The sequence below is a fragment of the Hemitrygon akajei genome, chromosome 13 (genome assembly GCF_048418815.1).
Source record: "Hemitrygon akajei chromosome 13, sHemAka1.3, whole genome shotgun sequence".
Classification (NCBI taxonomy): Eukaryota; Metazoa; Chordata; class Chondrichthyes; order Myliobatiformes; family Dasyatidae; genus Hemitrygon; species Hemitrygon akajei.
Genome location: NC_133136.1, coordinates 80,305,489 through 80,323,712, shown reverse-complemented (window position 1 = coordinate 80,323,712; position 18,224 = coordinate 80,305,489). Strand labels below are relative to the sequence as shown.

The 18,224-nt window shown below is 41.0% G+C and overlaps 1 protein-coding gene across 2 annotated transcripts in view; it reads right to left on the bottom strand.

Moving 5' to 3' along the window:
* Window positions 1-18,224, bottom strand: part of LOC140737996 (protein FAM184B-like) — a 208,738-nt gene that overhangs the window by 100,707 nt on the left and 89,807 nt on the right. The gene's annotated exons all lie outside the window — the stretch shown is intronic.

The following is an 18,224-nucleotide window of genomic DNA, read 5'->3' as shown; positions in this document are numbered from 1 at the left end:
AAGGGGAAGAAGAAACACAAGATGATAGGTGAGACCTGGAGGGGGAGAGGTGAAGTAAAGAGCTGGGATGTTGACTGGTGAAAAAGATACAGGGCTGGAGAAGGGGGAATCTGATAGAAGAGGACAAAAGGCCATGGAAGAAACAAAAAGGGGGAGGAGCACCAAAGGGAGGTGATAGACAGATGAGGAGTTAAGGTGAGAGAGGGAAATGGGGATGGGGAATGGTGACCAGAGGCAGTGGTGGGGGGGGGGGGGCATTACCAGGTTCAAGAAATCGATGTTTATGCCATCAGCTTGGAGGCTACCTATACAGAATATAATGTGTTGCTCCTCCAACCCGAGTGTGGTCTCATCGTGACATTAGAGGAGGCCATGGACTGACATGTTGGTATGGGAATGGAAAGTGGAATTAAAATGAGTGGTCACTGGGAAATCTTTCTGGTGGACGGAACGTAGGTGCTTGGTGAAGTGGTCTTGCAATCTGCACTAAGTCTCACCAATATACAGAAGGCCACACCGGGAGTTCTGGATACTTGAAATGTGTATGTTTGGTCAGAATTTGACTGAGGAAGATTAAGATTGATTGTGGTGGGTGTGTTGTTTGTCCTATTGTACCTTGGTACGTGGCATAAAATGGAGCCAGTGAGAGCAGGAAGTGGCAATTGCTGATTCTGAGTGGAGCAGCAACTGGCTTGCGTATTCTTTGCCAGTCAGAAAATGGGTTCTTGAGTAGAGACCGCACTATGTGTGTAACATGACAGGCACACACAGAAAAGTTTCTCATTGGATTTTGGTACACATGACAATAATACAAGCAACACCAGTAACAGTGACAGGGATCGAACACTGTCAGCTAGCAAAATCACAGGCCGGTAACCTCCAGTTATTTGTCCACTGGGGATGAAAAGTTGCAACCTGCACACCAGTAATACTGGAACTTGCAATGCATACAACTTCTGTTCCAAACTGAAATGCAGAATCAGATCATTCCTGGCAATGGAATAACATTTTAGTATTTGATGCAAGACATAACAATTGCTTATTTATGGTTAACTCATGGATGGCATGGCTATGTAATATGTTTTCAGCACACAGAAGAATGAGAGGCTGTGCACAGAAAGAATGTAAGGGAAATATAGCTCTAAAGGATATAGAGAGAATTTGTCTATATTTAAAATTAGTTTAATGCCATTGTATTAAATATTCAAATCAAATAATTAATTCATACAGTCTGCTTTGTTGAAAGAAAAGGCCCATGGTAACATAACTGTTTACACTTATGATAATGAAGAAGCACAGAGTTCAAAAAGATGGAGACAGAGGCCGAGAGAAAACCACAGACAGAGCAAAGACAGTATCTTCTTTCAATCTGATTTGAGTCCTATCAAAGACTGTGAATTTAAACTAGTGAAGCAAATAAGGCTTCTTTGGTGGTGAAGGAGAGAGAAGGATCGAAACTGACAGCAGGTAAAATCAGAAGAATCAGAATCGGATTTAATATGAATGACATATGTCATGAAATGTGTTGGTTTGCAGCAGCAGTGCATTGCAATACATAATGATAACTACAAATTATAATTAAATATTATATATATATTAAATTGAATAAGTAGTGCAGAAAGTGAGGAAAAATATTATAAGGGTATGAGTAGGTTGTAGCCTGCTATTGAGGAAATTAATGATGACAGTCAATGGGGCAACTGCATGGGAACACAATTAGTAACTGCAGGAAAGCGTGGTCCTAGACAGTGAACAGGCTGGAACTGTTGAGGACTATTTTATTCTCACTACACCTTGGTCCATCCATCATTAGAATGAAGAAAAAGACATGAAGAATTATTTATGTAACAGGTAATAATTCCAAGAGGAGAGAAATAATGATAACATTGATGTGTGAGAAATACTATAGTCTAGAAATTGGACTGTGTATGATCCAGGAAACTGACTGAATAAACCATCATTGGGGAGATTGCTAACCCCACTTTAATGCAAGAACATTTTCAGGTTGAGGTTTTCTAATGTTTGGTACCATAAGATGAAATAAATTGAGCAGTGGAAATTAAGTTGAATTCTATTTAGGTGATGTGTTATGGACCAGATCTTGATAGAAAATGCCAGCTGACACTCACCCACATAAGCTTTGGAACTCACAAGTGAATGCTAATATCCTAAACCTGCTGGTCTCCCTTCACTACAGCTGTGGAAACCAGAGTCCCTGCCTTTCCCAAGTTGAGAAACTGCACGTTGAAACTGGTGCAGAAACAGTGTATTAATTCACTTCCCTGAAGAGGAGTAGCTAAATATGACGAGGTGTAGGTTTGAGATATTTTACATTTCCTTGAATTAGATGGATCTCATGAAATGTTTGAATTGCCTGAAAGCACTTTAACTGTTTTTTAAAATTGTCTATATTTTACATACCTTTCCAATTGCTTCGTTGATTTTCTTGGTTTTTTTTAATATTAGGGGTAGCATATGTGGTCAGTGCAGTGATTGCAGGTGAATACAATGTCAGTTTTCCAAGTTGGTTTTGCCCGAGGACATTTTCTGGTCATGTGACCACATTACATCACACAAGTACCTCCTGCTGCACAGGGCCTCACAATTTAGGATTGGAGCTTTCAGGTGGCAAGATGATATACACTGGAATTACATCAGTGTGTACGATGAAGAAATATGTCAGTGAGTACCATGTGGATCAGCAGAGCGTCATTGGATAAGTCAAAATCAAGCTGATGTGCAAGAGCATTACAGGTACATAGTTTCAGATACACAATGTACCCAAGAAAACATAAATTAAGCATAAATTATTTTTTTTACAAGAAATAACACAAATAGATTTTTGTCTAAAGTAATCAAAGTGTTACTAAGTTGTTGTAGTGATTAAGGTGTTGTCAGTTGGTTCAAGAACTGAATGGTTGAAGGGAAACCGCTGTTCTTGAACTTGCTGGTTTGGAACTTCAGGCTTCTGCACCTCCTGCCCGACGACAGCAAGCTACAGAGCTACAGTATAACATTGAGTGTCCTTTAAGAGACAGCCTTCCGAGTTGAACTACAGTCATCTGTGCATTAGTTGGCACTTTGGTCTGAAACTGAGGACTGTAGTGACATTTACCATGATGACAGCACTTGCATATTTAGGGCTTAAAAGCATACAACATTTACAGCTCTGTACACTCCCTTCAGCCGATGTTTTGCCAACCATTTAACCTGCTATAAGATCAATCTAATCCTTCCCTCCCACAAAACCCTCTATTTTTCTATCATCCATATGCCATCTTAGCATAAGTTTGCAAGCCTGATTTCAAAGGGACAGCATTAATGCAAAGCGTCACTTCCAAACCATTGTCTTTTAAATCTGAACTGCACAGACACATCCCTGGAGAGAAGCAGCAGAGATGGACTTTAATGGGAGTTGGTGTAGCCCTAGTTTTATTTCCTACTTAGCCTGTTTATTCTTAATCTTTTGGTGCTTCCAAAGTAAGGAATACAATGAAATAATTGTGCATGACCCCTTGGCAAAGGAACAATTAAAGATGGATTAATGGAATGTAATTGTACAATATTCAGGCAAATGCTGATCATACTTTATTTTGTAATCTTTCGGATTTAATTTGCCACTAGTAAATTGCATACAGCAAGTGAATATTAACACTGCTTATAGATAAGATTGGAAGTGATTTGGGAAAGAAATTAATTCTACAGAACTATCTAATTGCCAGCACCTTCAACTAATCATGACAAGTGGTATAGCAAAATTAAATGAGGAACGTTGATTAATGCTATCAGGAAATAAGGTTTGTGAATGGATATGAATGCCTAAGTCATTTTTTAAAAATAAATGCAGACTTCTTTTTTTCCAGCCTCGCGATTGTTGATGTTATGGTGCAAAAGCATTGTTATTAGCAAATCATTTAGCTTCCTAGTGCTGACTACATTCTTGGAAATGCATGTGTAGGAACTGGATGAAGACTGAATCAATTTTGGTTTGATTTGGTTATGGTTGTACAGCTTGGAATCTCATTTATTCTAGCTTAAATCAAGTTAGGAAACGGAGTGAACTGAGTTATCATTCTTGTAATTGTATTTTAATATGAGTTAATGACTTCAGAATACAAAAAGAACCTATTCAAAATTCAAAGCAGCCATAATAAAAAATCAAATGCGATTTCTTTTTGATTTAGATAGACTGTGTTACAAAGCTTAAAGAAAATCACATTTCTTCAATGGTTTCAAAGTCACGTAGCTGGATGTTTGCATGATCAAAACTATGCACACTAACAGCTTAAATGTTTGATAGTGCGAATAAGTAAAAATAGCTAGAAACATGTTTGGCCATGCAAAATGATTAAAGAAGACAGCTAGAGATTGGATATCTGGGCAGATAGGTTATAATCTGATGAATGGGAAGGCTTAGGACTGGTTAAGATATGTTAAAGTTCAAACGGAGTGCAAATCCTAATGAAGAAATGTACTGTGTTCAGAAGATTTTATTCCTAGGTAATCAAAAGGCACTCTTCTGGAGGAATACAAGAAAGCAAGCACCAAAAAGATTCACTAGGTATAAATTAAGCCAGAATACTTGTTTCAATTTACAGTAAATGAAAATTTACACACAAATTGCAGATAAAATTTTGTACTGAACTTTTAAAATTCTAAAATCCCCATTTAGTAGTTTCTGAAAAGTATTAGTAGAAAGATCTTAAGTGACCATCATTTTGTTTGGCATGATCACAGAGGGCTCAGTGGTTATGTAGGATAGCTATTTTGTGAGGTTATTCCTTTGGTTCTATTACCAATGATCTATTTGTTAAACATTGATCTGGAATTACAGTTTTTCTGGTTAGTCTGATTGAAACCATATACTGTATTGAAAATTTCAGTGAAGATCAGCCAGGTCCTCTGTCACTGAGGCGTGCATAATGAGACCATGTCTCTGGGGTGGCATGGTAGTGTGGTGGCTAGCAAAACTCTTTACTGTACCAGCGACCTGGGTTTAATTCACTTTGCTGCCTGTAAGGAGTTTGTACGTTCTCCCCGTGACCATGTGGGTTTCCTCCCGGTGCTCCAGTCTCCTCCCACATTGCAGGTAGGTTAATTGGTCATTGTTACTTGTCCCGTGATAGGATTAGACTCGGTGATTGCCCGGCAGCATGACTCGAGGGGCATCCTCTGTGCTGTATCTCAATAAAATAAAAGGTATTCTGAATGCTGGGTATGTTGGGTAAAACATGCCAGTGATCTTGCACCTCCCACAAGTTTGCTAGGATGAATTGCCTCCCAGTGGTGACCCAAGAAACATGTAGCTCACAGATCAGCATCCACAACAACAAAATGAAGAAGCAGAAGTGGCTGTGGATTCTGAAAAGAAATAGCTGAAGCTATATCATATTATTTTTACCTTTCTGAACCAATGAAGAGAAGACCTAATCTTGTGGCATCCGTGCTAATACCAACACCGATCCCAATCCAACCATCTACAGTACATTCATTCTCTTGTGTTCTCATGACCTCCCCCCGCCCCCCATGATATGGAAATTTTGTGAGGGTCCCAAGGCAGATTCAGAAATACAAGAAACAAGAGATTTTGTAGGTGCTGGAAGTCTTGAGCAACACACACAAAATGCTGGCGGAACTGAATGGGTCAGGCAACACTATGGAGGAAAACGGACAGTCGACATTTTGGGCTCAGAGTCTTGATGAAGCGTTTCGGCCCAAAACACTGACTGACCATTTCCCTTCATAGATGCTGCCTGACCTGTTAAGTTCCTCCAGAATTTCATGTGTGTGTTGCTTACAAATAGAATTTGTCTTGCTCAATTTCCCAGTTGCCATGATTTGATTCAGAAGTTGCTCCTAATGTGATTTACTCTGGGTAAAATCATTTTACGATAGAGCAAAGCTGAAATTAAAATGCTGATCAAGCTATTTTTGGGCACTTGTTCTTCACCATTCAGTTAGCATTATTATAAATTACCTTCTGCAATTATGGAAGAGACCAGAGCACAAAGTAATTGATGTTTATGTATAAACCAAAAGAAGGATCCTTACTCTAGATCACCTCCAGTGTGTGGTTGAGTTCTGCATACTTCAAGCAGAAGACCTTTCCTCTCTTGAATTCTCCAGTGCTGATGAAGAACAAAGCATCTGAATACTAGACTTCATATCACATGCAGTTTTAACCGTACACTTCTAACATTGTCAACAATCAAACATATTTCTCATTGTTTTACTCAGGAGTTTGTGCATCTTTCCTTGAGTTCCACCAATGAGAGGACCAGAGATTCTAGAGATCCTTGCTAATGCTGTGATATCATGAAAACTCTTGGTCTCTTGGTTTAATCCACTCCATGTGATATGGATTGAATGCAGTGGACACAACCTTTGGATTGGGCTGCAGAATAGTTATTTTTCTGATAGTTTAACTTTGTTATGCTTGATTGTATTTTTATAGAATCACCCATATACATGCAAGTTTTCCAGTGGTTAGCTAGTGGAACGTCAATGGATTCAGTGGTCTGGTAAAAGAAGACGAGACCACCTTTGTTTGCACTCTTTCCTCTTTGTCCCTCACAATGCTTCTCCCTTTGTTCTAGTAACACTTAGTAAAATGATCATAAGCAACAAGTTGAATGCCTCATTCTCAACTTCCAAATGCAACACCACCTAATCTGTGGACTCACAGCAACAGCTTGGCTGTGTTGATAATATATCTGTCCTGTGGAAAAAAGATGCTCAAAACTTTTAAGTAAGCAAGACAAAGTGCACTTGCCATTAAACATTGTGGAAAGTTGACCAAACCTTACCTGTCTGGAAAGCTGGGAAAATCCAACCTACTCACTTTCAAGTCAAGTCACTTCTTACTGCTGGTACAGTACACAGTAAAAATGAGACAATGTTTTTCAGGACTATGGTGCTACATGAAACAGTACAAAAACTACACTGAACTTCGTAAAAACAACACAGAGAAAAAAAATTACACTAGACTACAGATATACCCAGGACTGCATAAAGTGCACAAAACAGTGCAGGCATTACAATAAATAATAAACAAGTCAACAGGCACAGTAGAGGGCAGTAAGTTGGTGTCAGTCCAGACTCTGGGTATTGAGGAGTCTGATGGTTTGGGGGAAAGAAACTGTTACATAGCCTGGTCGTGAGAGCCTGAATGCTTTGGTGCCTTTTCCCAGATGGCAGGAGGGAGAAGAGTTTGTATGAGTGGTGCGTGGGGTCCTTCATAATGCTGTTTTCTTTGTGGATGCAGTGTGTAGTGTAAATGTCTGTAATGGCGGGAAGAGAGACCCCGATGATCATCTCAGCTGACCTCATTATCCACTGCAGGGTCTTGCAATCCAAGATGGTGCAATTTCCGAACCAGGCAGTGATTCAGCCCTATCATCCTAGTGGAAAGAGACACCAACAGCAGAATCAAATATTATTTATTCTCCAAAACCCACTCAGATATTCAGCATCTAGTGACTTAATTCTAGCCCTCACTACAGCTTGGTCACAGAGCCCTCATTTAAGTTCCAGAAGTCAGGGAAAAGGTACCGCCTTAGCATCCATATGCCCTTCAGCTGAATGTGGCAACAAATAACTCAACTAAAATTGGAGACCAGGAGGAAACTGCCAGTGGCTGGTGGTATATGTGGCACAATGGACAATGGTTGATGAAAGCCAGCTCCGTCAGCACCTGCTGCAAGAATTCCTTGGGCCAATAATTTAAGCACTACTGTCTTCAGCTGCTTCATATCAAATATTTTGCTGCCCAATTTAAAGTGTGTGTTTGTGAGGGAGGGGTTGGTGGTGTGGTCATAATTGCAGTGCTTATCTTGACCCGCCCATCAACATAGACAACAATCAAGCCTAAGCCCGAAGACAAGTTAATTTTGTGCCACACAATTACAACACTTATCAAGAGGGAGAACCTAGCATCATACATAGACCCCTAAACATCATACAGTATTACCATGTCCACCAGCTTAAAGTTCTGGGATCATCATTTCCCAGACACATAAAGATTTTGCCTACTAAAAAAAGTCTGGAATTATGCAACAAGTAACTCGCCTTCCTGTTCAAAACCTCCAGCATCTACAAGACTAATGTTAAGAGTATAATGGAATTCTTTCTATTTACTTGAAGTTGAAACAATACTCAAGAATCTGAGCACTATTCACACCAAAGCAATGCACTTCACTGGGACGTAATCCACTGATTTAACTATCTGGTCCTTTCACCAACAGAATTTCACAGCTGAAATGTGTAGCACATACAGAAACACAACTAAGACTTCATTAGCTGTACTCAACCATTAGAATATCCTTATCAGCTCATCGCTTCTGATTTCTCTGTTAATAACCGACCTCACAACAATCGTGGCCTGAACCCATCACAGAAATTCCCTGTGTCATCAGAACTGGCAAAGAGAAAAAAAAAACAACCTTAGACCAGTCGTTCTCAGTTCCAATGAAGGGTCTCAGAACCAATATATTGTGGCAAGCATTTGGTCCATGATGACAGACAAGAAGAGCTCATTTATCTCAACTGCCATTTTTTATTGTGACAAGCACAGTAAGAGTGCCATTGCTCAGTGAGAACCAACTCAATCACATACAGATGGGGAGGTCATTATTAAACACCAAGGTTACAGTCAGGGTGACCCACAAACACACAAGCAAACAGCAGTGTAACCTGAGCTAATACGTAACAATAAATTAACTTGAACATTTCACCATAATTCCACGAACACATTTAAAAACAAGAACAATACGTAGCGCTGGCCGCTAGGAATGCAGGGGTGAGCTGTTGACCACGCCCCTGGAGCGGCATAATATTAACCATTTCTCTTCCCAAAGATATTGGAGACATTATCTGATCTACTGATATTTTCCCCAGCATTATTTTTATTTCAGATTTGCAGCATCTGATTTTTAAAAAAATTCTTATTAGTAATTTCAGTTTTTAATCTACCTGCCTACTCAAATATTTTGCTTTCGACTTATTTCACCAGATATGTTATGTTATTCATCCTTATTAAAACTGACCCTCCCTAAATGTGCACTTGTAGAAGATTCTGTGCATTGTCTTGAAGAATATATGTTCTACCTCACACTTTCCCCCCCAATAACAGTTAGACTAAATACTTTGTTACTTGTCCATTGATGTTTGTGGGGTTGTAATAGGTCTGCACACGTTATCACTGAGTCACCCAGCACTGAAACAAGGCAAAGACAGCTTCTATCCCATAGTAAGAAGACCCTGAATTGGACCTCTGGCATGATAAAGATCAGCTTTTGATCTCTTCATCTACCTCATTATTGCCCTTGCACTTGATGTGTCTACCAATACTGCAATTTCATTGTAGATTTCTGTATTCTGTTATTGCCTTTCTTTTTGTACTGCCTCAATGTACTGATGCTTGCAATGATCTGTCTGGATGGCATGTAAAACAAAGTTTTGTATTGTAACAAACCAATTTTCAAATTGCCCATGTCCCTTCCACACTAATCCTGTTCACCCACATTAGGCCGGTAGCCCTCAAGTGCTTAGAATTTTAAATGATTGTGACAGCATCTGCCTCCACCACCCCTTCAGCTGAGCATTCTGGATTCCAAGCACTCTCTGTAATAAAAAAAAATTCCTCTTCAAATCCCCTTGAAATCTGTGTCTTCTCATCTTAACTTTGTATGCTATTGTCTCTGATGCTTTCACCATGGAAAAATTACCATCTACTGTCAATCTATTACCCTTCTCATAATCTTAAATACCTCCATCAGGTCTCCCCTGACTCTCTTCTGCTTCATGGAAAATAAAATCTGTTTTTCAAGTCTCTCCTTATAACCCATAATTAACTCCAGTCCAGTCAACATCCTGATGAATCTCCTCTACACCTCTTCCAGCTGTCTATCACGCTTGTTCAAGTCAGCACAGTGACTTAGTAATTAATTGTGCAAGTTCATTCTTTCTTCCGTTGTGATCATAAAGCCAGCTGATTTCTACATTTAATACTATATTATTGTGTAGCAACTCACATGTGAAACAACAGAAGGGGATTATGTCCTAACATCTTTGTACATTCTCCCTTTACCTTTCCCCCAGATTTAAAGATTTTTTTGATGTTCCATCCTGAAATCTTTATACTTGTTCCCATCTCAAAATAGAATGTAATTTCAGAAATTCTTAAGGTTCCGAAAGAGAGTCATAATGTAATTAAAGCATGCAGCAACATTTTCAATTGTTAAATATACTTTCTTTGCAGACTGCTTACACCATCTGGATCTTAATTCCTGACAGATGGTCAGGAAGGAGATGTTTTAATGACTTATTGAAACTATTCCAGAACTATCTGACAGGAGGTGAGATTCAAGCAAGATTCCATTTACTTGTCCTGAAGAGAAATGATCCATGAAATTTGGCTCTTGGGATTTAATATAGTTAAAATCTTTTTTTAAAAAAAAATTATCATTTGCTAAGAGCAATAAAAGTAGTGGTGCGCAAAATGCCCTTTACCTGCTAATAGAATGCAGACCTTCAAAGGCAGCATGTAGTCTGGAAAAACATTCAAAAGGTCCAAAACCATCCATCACATCCTGAATTATCAGTGACACTCACTAAATTATATTTGTGATTATTATATTAGCTGATATTTTGGTTGCTGTCTGAGAAAAGGAACAGAATAATAAAAAAAATGCAAACTCAAACATTCAGTAAAGCAGCTGTTGGAGCACTGTTCTATTCTCACATCTAACTATGTGCCAGATATAGGAAACTTACTCAACCTGTCATCAGGAGATGAGTGTCATTTGATTCCTGATCACTAGCTACTGTCTGCGATAATGTAGACTAGACTGTTGCTAACGTGGCATCTTTTGCTTTAAAATTAGCATGCCTGTATATCAGATTTAAGCCAAAAAAAACATATAATGCTATCTTATCTTAAACATAATTTATGTTTTTACAGACCGTTACAGTTGCTACAGACCGATATCAATCCTTCCACAAGATGAATATCTACATGGCATGCACAGTGTCAAGTCTTATAATTTTGGTTCTTGCAAATCTCGGTGATATTATCCTCACTGCAAAATAAAGCACACCTGAGGACTCTGCATTATCAAACTGATGGTTTGCTAAAATATCTTGAAATACTCCTGTGAATACAAGCCTAGTTTTGTATTCAGTATTACAGTTGAACAAAGGGAACTATGGAGCTATGAGGGAGGAGCTGGCCAAAGTTCAATGGAACAATACCCTAGCAGGGAAGACAGTGGAACAAAAATGGCAGGTATTTCTGGGAATAATGCAGAAGGTGCAGGATCGGTTCATTCTAAAGAGGAGGAAAGATCCTAAGGGGAGTAAGGGGCGGCCGTGGTTGACGAGGGAAGTAAAGGGCAGTATAAAAATAAAAGAGAAGAAGTATAACATAGCAAAGATGAGCGGGAAACCGGAGGACTGGGAAGCTTTTAAAGAGCAACAGAAAATAATAAAAAAGGCAATATGCCAAGAAAAAATGAGGTACGAAGGTAAACTAGCCAAGAATATAAAGGAGGCTAGTAAAAGCTTCGTTAGGTATGTGAATAGCAAAAAAATAGTTAAGACCAAATCTGGGCCAATGAAGACAGAAACAGGTGAATTTATTATGGGGAACAAGGAAATGGCAGATGAGTTGAACAGGTACTTTGGATCTGTCTTCACTAGGGAAGACACAAACAATCTCCCAGATGTAATAGTGGCCAAAGGAACTAGGATAAAGGATGAACTGAAGGAAATTTATATTAGGCAAGAAACGGTGTTGGATAGACTGTTGAGTCTGAAGGCTGATAAGTCCCCGGGACCTGATGGTCTGCATCCCAGGGTACTTAAAGAGGTGGCTCTAGAAATCGTGGATGCATTGGTAATCATTTTCCAATGTTCTATAGATTCAGGAACAGTTCCTGCTGATCGGAGGGTGGCTAATGTTGTCCCACTTTTCAAGAAAGGAGGGAGAGAGAAAACGGAATTATAGACCGGTTAGCCTGACATCAGTGGTGGGAAAGATGCTGCAGTCAATTATAAAAGAGGAAATTATGACACATTTGGATAGCAGTAGAAGGATCAGTCCGAGTCAGCATGGATTTATGAAGGGAAAATCATGCTTGACTAATCTTCTGGAGTTTTTTGAGGATGTAACTATGAAAATGGACAAGGGAGAGCCAGTGGATGTAGTGTACCTGGACTTCCAGAAAGCTTTTGATAAAGTCCCACATAGGAGATTAGTGGGCAAAATTTGGGCACATGGTATTGGGGGCAGAGTACTGACATGGATTGAAAATTGGCTGGCTGACAGGAAACAAAGAGTAGTGATTAACGGGTCCCTTTCGGAATGGCAGGCTGTGACCAGTGGGGTACCACAAGGTTCGGTGCTGGGACCGCAGCTGTTTACAATATAATGATTTAGATGAAGGGATTAAAAGTAACATTAGCAAATTTGCTGATGACACAAAGCTGGATGGCAGTGTGAAATGTCAGGAGGATGTTATGAGAATGCAGGGTGACTTGGACAGGTTGGGTGAGTGGGCAAATGTATGGCAGATGCAGTTTAATGTGGATAAATGTGAGGTTATCCACTTTGGTGGCGAAAACAGGAAGGCAGATTACTATCTAAATGGAGTCAAGTTAGGAAAAGGGGAAGTACAACGAGATCTAGGTGTTCTTGTACATCAGTCAATGAAAGCAAGCATGCAGGTACAGCAGGCAGTGAAGAAAGCTAATGGCATGCTGGCTTTTATAACAAGAGGAATTGAGTATAGGAGTAAAGAGGTCCTCCTGCAGCTGTAGGGCCCTGGTGAGACCCCACCTGAAGTATTGCGTGCAGTTTTGGTCTCCAAATTTGAGGATGGACATTCTTGCTATTGAGGGAGTGCAGCGTAGGTTCACAAGGTTAATTCCCGGAATGGCGGGACTGTCATATGTTGAAAGATTGGAGCAACTGGGCTTGTATACACTGGAATTTAGAAGGATGAGAGGGGATCTGATTGAAACGTATAAGATTATTAAGGGATTGGACACGCTGGAGGCAGGAAGCATGTTCCCGCTGATGGGTGAGTCCAGAACTAGAGGCCACAGTTTAAAAATAAGGGGTAGGCCATTTAGAACAGAGATGCGGAAAAACTTTTTCACCCAGAGAGTGGTGGATATGTGGAATGTTCTGCCCCAGAAGGCAATGGAGGCCAAGTCTCTGGATGCATTCAAGAGAGAGTTAGATAGAGCTCTTATAGATAGCGGAGTCAAGGGATATGGGGAGAGGGCAGGAACGGGGTACTGATTGTGTATGATCAGCCATGATCACAGTGAATGGTGGTGCTGGCTAGAAGGGCCAAATGGCCCACTCCTGCACCTACTGTCTATTGTCTATAGTCCCTGCACAGGGATCTAAAAAAAGTGTGTAGTCTAGTGATTATTGTACTGATTTCAACATCTCAGAACTGGATTTCAAATGAAGGCAAGAAAATAACCTCATTGAAGCAGATCTACTGATTTTGTTGGTTAACACCAGAAGAACTCATCATGAGAACTGCTGGATTATCCTCAAAACTCAACTGGAAGAAGACATTCCTTGTCTTCCTACCCTCATGTTACCTGGTTCAGTTCCTTCTGTGATGGATTTTGAATGCCCTGAAAACAGCTAAAGATAGAAAATTTGTGCCAATGATCCAAGAAACTCACTAGCTTTTGCAATATTATTAATTAACTTGATAGGCCAAAAGGCCTAATTCTGCTCTTATATATAATTATGCAGTTTGTTTTATCAACACCATCTTAACTGCATTCGAGGGACGACTGCGCAAGCGCGTGGACGTTAGTGAGTTAGACCAGCGTGAAGAGTTTAAAAGGAGAGCTTTATAGAGCAGGCAAACAGAGTAGAGGCAGACAGCGTAGGAGGGCTTTGGCTCGATGGGGCTTCGGCGATAACGGATCAAGGCGAGGTAGGTTACCTGTGAAGAATAGAAACAGGAAGTATGCCTGTGAGGCTGGTGTTCTGTACTGGGTGTCAGATGTGGGAAGTCCAGGAGACTTCAGCCGGCTACATCTGCGCCAGGTGCGTCGAGGTGCAGCTCCTTCGGGACCAGGTTAGGGAACTGGAGCTGCAGCTCGATGACCCTCGTCTGGTCAGGGAAAGTGAGGAGGTGATAGAGAGGAGCTATAGGCAGGTAGTCACACCGGGGCCCTGAGAGACAGGCAAGTGGGTGGCAGTCAGGAGAGGGAAGGGCAGGAGTCAGGTGCTAGAGAGTACCCCTGTGACTGCCCCCCTTGACAATAAATACTCCTTATTGAGTATTGTTGGGACGGACGGCCTACCTGGGAGAAGCAACAGTGGTCGAGCCTCTGGCACAGAGTCTGGCCCTGTGGCTCAGAAGGGTAAGGAAAGGAAGGCAGTAGTGATAGGGGACTCTATAGTTAGGAGGTCAGACAGGCGATTCTATGGACACAGGAAAGAAACTCGGAGGGTAGTTTGCCTCCCAGGTGTCAGGGTCCAGGATGTTTCAGATCGCATCCAAGATATCCTGAAATGGGAAGGAGAACAGCCAGAGGTCGTGGTACATATTGGTGCCAACAACAAAGGTAGGAAAAGGGAGGAGGTCCTGAAAACAGACTACAGGGAGTTAGCAAGGAAGTTGAGAAGCAGGACCTCAAAGGTAGTAATCTTGGAATTACTGCCTGTGCCACGTGACAGTGAGTATAGGAATAGAATGAAGTGGAGGACAAATGTGTGGCTGATGGATTAGAGCAGAGGGCAGGGATTCAGATTTCATGGATCATTGGGACTGCTTTTGGGGCAGGTGTGACCTGTACAAAAAGGACAGATTGCACTTGAATCCGATGGGGACCAATATCCTGCAGGGAGGTTTGCTAAGGCTATTGGGGAGAGTTTAAACTAGAATTGCTGGAGGGTGGAAACCAAACTGAAGAGACGGAGGAAGGGGCAGTTGGCTCACTAATAGAGGAAGCTCGGAGTCAGTGCAAGAGGGAGGATAGGCAGGTGATAGAGAAGGGAAGCGCTCAGACCGATGATTTGAGATGTGTCTATTTTAATGCAAGAAGCATCATGAACAAAGCGGATGAGCTTAGAGCATGGATCAGTACTTGGAGCTATGGTGTTGTGCCCATTACAGAGACTTGGATGGCTCAGGGGCAGGAATGGCTTTAGATGTTTCAGAAGGGATAGGGATGGAAGCAAAAGAGGTGGGGGCGTGGCACTGCTGATCAGAGATAGTGTCACGGCTGCAGAAAAGAAGGAAGTCATGGAGGGATTCTCTACTAAGTCTCTGTGGGTGGAAGTTAGAAACAGGAAGGGGCCAATAACTCTACTGGGTGTTTCTTATAGACTACCCAATAATAACAGGGAATTCAAGGAGCAGAAAGAGAGACAGATTCTGGAAAGGAGTAATAACAACAGGGTTGTCATGGTTGGAGATTTTAATTTCTCAAATATTGACTGGCATCTACCTAAAGCAAGGGGTTTAGATGGGGTGGAGTTTGTCAGGTGTGTTCAGGAAGGTTTCCTGACACAATATATAAACAAGCCTACAAGAGGAGAGGCTGTACTCGATCTGGTATTGGGAAATGAACCTAGTCAGGTCTCTCGGTGGGAGAGCATTTTGGAGATAGTGATCACAATTCTATCTCCTTTACCATAGCTTTGGAGAAGGACAGGAGCAGACAAGCTTTGAAAACATTTAATTGGAGTATGGGGAAATATGAGGTTATCAGGCAGCAACTTGGAAGCATAAATTGGAAACAGATGTTCTCAGGGAAATGTACAGCAGAAATTTGGCAAATGTTCTGGGGATATTTGTGTGGCGTTCTGCAAAGGTACACTCCAATGAGACAGGGAAAGGATGGTAGGGTACAGGAACCATGGTGTACAAAGGCTGTTGAAAATCTTAGTCAAGAAGAAAAGATTATGAAAGGTTCAAAAAACTAGGTAATGATAGAGATCTAGAAGATTATAAGGCCAGCAGCAAGGAGCTTAAGAATGAAATTAGGAGAGCCAGAAAGAGCCATGAGAATGTCTTGGTGAGGAGGATTAAGGAATACCCCAAGGCATTCTACAAGTATGTGAAGAGCAAATGGATAAGACGTGAGAGAATAGGACCAATCAGGTGTGACAGTGGGAAAGTGTGTTTGGAACCGGAGGAGATAGCAGAGATACTTAATGAATACTTTGCTTCAATATTCACTATGGAAAAGGATCTTGGCAATTGTAGAGATGACTTACAGAGGATTGAAAAGCTTGAGCAATATAGACATTAAATAAGAGGATGTGCTGGAGCTTTTGGAAAGTATCAATTTGGATAAGTCTCCGGGACCAGAAGAGATGTGCCCCAGGCCCTCGTTGGAGGCGAAGGAAGAGATTGCTGAGCCTCTGGCAAAGATCTTTGCATCATCAATGGGGACGAGGGAGGTTCTGAAGGTTTGGAGGGTTGCAGATGTTGTTCCCTTATACAAGAAAGGGAGTTGAGATAGCCTAGTGAGTCTTACTTCAGTGGTTGGTAAGTTGATGGAAAAGATCCTGAGAGGCAGGGTTTATGAACATTTGGAGAGGCATAATACGATTAGGAATGGTCAGCATGGCTTTGTCAAAGGCAGGTTGTACATTACGAGCCTGATTGAATTTTTTGAGGATGTGACTAAACACATTGATGAAGGAAGAGCAGTAGATATAGTGTATATGGATTTCAGCAAGGCATTTGATAAGGTACCCCATACAAGGCTTATTGAGAAAGTAAGGAGGCATGAGATCCAAGGGGACATTGCTTTGTGGATCCAGAATTGGCTTGCCCACAAAAGGCAAAGAGTGGCTGTGGATGGGTCATATTCTGCATGGAGGTCAGTGATTTGTGTTGTGCCTCAGAGATCTGTTCTGGGACCCTTTCCCTTCATGATTTTTACAAATGACCTTGATGAGGAAGTGAAGGGATGGGTAGTAAGTTTGTTGATGACACAAAGGTTGGAGGTGTTGTGGATAGTATGGAGGGCTGTCAGAGGTTACAGCAGGACATTGATAGGATGCAAAGCTGGGCTGAGAAGTGGCAGATGTACTTCAACCCAGATAAGTGTGAAGTGGTTCATTTTGGTAGGTCAAATACGATGGCAGACTATAGTATTAATGGTAAGACACTTGGCAGTGTGTTAAGAAGGCATACGGTGCATTGGCCTTCATCAACCATGGGATTGAGTTTAAGAGCCGAGAGGTAATGTTACCCCACTTGGAGTACTGTGCTCAGTTCTGGTCACCTCGCTACAGGAAGGATGTGGAAACTATAGAAAGGGTGAAGAGGAGAATTAGAAGGATGTTACCTGGATTGAGGAGCATGTCTTATGAGAATAGGTTGAGTGAATTTGACCTTTTCTCCTTGGAGTGGCGGAGGATAAGAGGTGACCTGATAGAGGTGTATAAGATGATAAGAGGCATTGATTGTGTGGATAGTCAGAGGCTTCAAATTAAAAATGGTTCAAATTAAAGACCCTTCACCAGTTTTGACCCAGATGCTCCCCCAAGTGCTGGCGTGTGGGTTCCTGCATTTCTTTGCTTTTTATTTCAGGATAGGACACGTGTGCATAAGCTCTGGACTCAGTAGCAGAACAGGAGATCAGCTGCGAACGCAGAGGATGGGGATGAGCTTACCTGCAAAGAGAATATTAGAAGCAGTTCTCTACACGCAGAATGAAGAACATTTCAGAATGGGATTTGTTATCATTGTCTTATATGACATGAAATTTGTATTGTATTGCTGATACAAAATGGCAATGATATACATAAATCAGAATCAGAATCAGGTTTATTATCACTGGCATGTGGCATGAAGTTTTTCACTTAACAGCAGCAGTTCAATGCAATACATAATATAGAAGAGAAAAATCCCAGAATAAAATAATGATAATAATAAATTGAATCAATTAGAGTATATGTATATTGAATAGATTAAAAATTGTGCAAAAACTGAAATACTATATATTAAAAAAGTGAGGTAGTGTCCAAGGATTCAATGTCCATTTAGGAATCGGATGGCAGAGGGGAAGAAGCTGTTCCTGAATCACTGAGTGTGTGCCTTCAGGCTTCTGTATCTCCTACCTGATGGTAACAGTGAGAAAAGGGCATGCCCTGGGTGCTGGAGGTACTTAATAATGGACGCTGCCTCTTTGAGACACCAGTCCCTAAAGATATCCCTGGGTACTTCGTA